This window comes from Alligator sinensis, unplaced genomic scaffold (genome assembly GCF_000455745.1).
Source record: "Alligator sinensis unplaced genomic scaffold, ASM45574v1 scaffold2194_1, whole genome shotgun sequence".
Taxonomy (NCBI): Eukaryota; Metazoa; Chordata; order Crocodylia; family Alligatoridae; genus Alligator; species Alligator sinensis.
In genome coordinates this window covers 76,659-77,064 of record NW_005843266.1, presented here as the reverse complement: position 1 = coordinate 77,064, position 406 = coordinate 76,659, and the positions used below count along the sequence as shown (strand labels likewise).

General features: G+C 65.8%; 1 protein-coding gene across 1 annotated transcript in view; it reads right to left on the bottom strand.

The window, feature by feature from the left end:
- The window catches only part of SHB (SH2 domain containing adaptor protein B), a gene marked incomplete at its 5' end in the record, with an annotated part of 164,999 nt that overhangs the window by 118,939 nt on the left and 45,654 nt on the right, over positions 1-406 (bottom strand). The window lies entirely within an intron of this gene.

Sequence of the window (406 nt, the reverse complement as noted above, 5' to 3'; positions counted from 1 at the left end):
ACCCCAAATTTCATCATAGCCCAGCTCCCAGGACCGCCACCGCACGCCCAACCACCACTGCCCCAGCTCTTCCTAGAGCATGGGTGGGGGCAGGGATTGAGCCAGAGCTGTGCCGGGCAGGCACCGGCAGCAGCATTGGGACCTGGGCAATGACAAAACTTGGGGTGGCTGCAGCCCCCTCCCAGTGCTGCTGCCACCCGCTCCAAGCCCAGTCCCCAGCAAGAAGGGCCCCGCGCAGCCTGGCTCCACCTCACAGCTGCAGCCCGCCCACCCTGTGTAGATCCAGTGTGTACATGCCCACCGTGGGGTGCAAGCAGCGGTGGAAGCCACCTGCCCCCCCAAGCTGTGGCTTTGTTCTGTGCCCTGCCCCACAGCACTTAGCCCTGCTCCTGCCCCTTCACTGCGG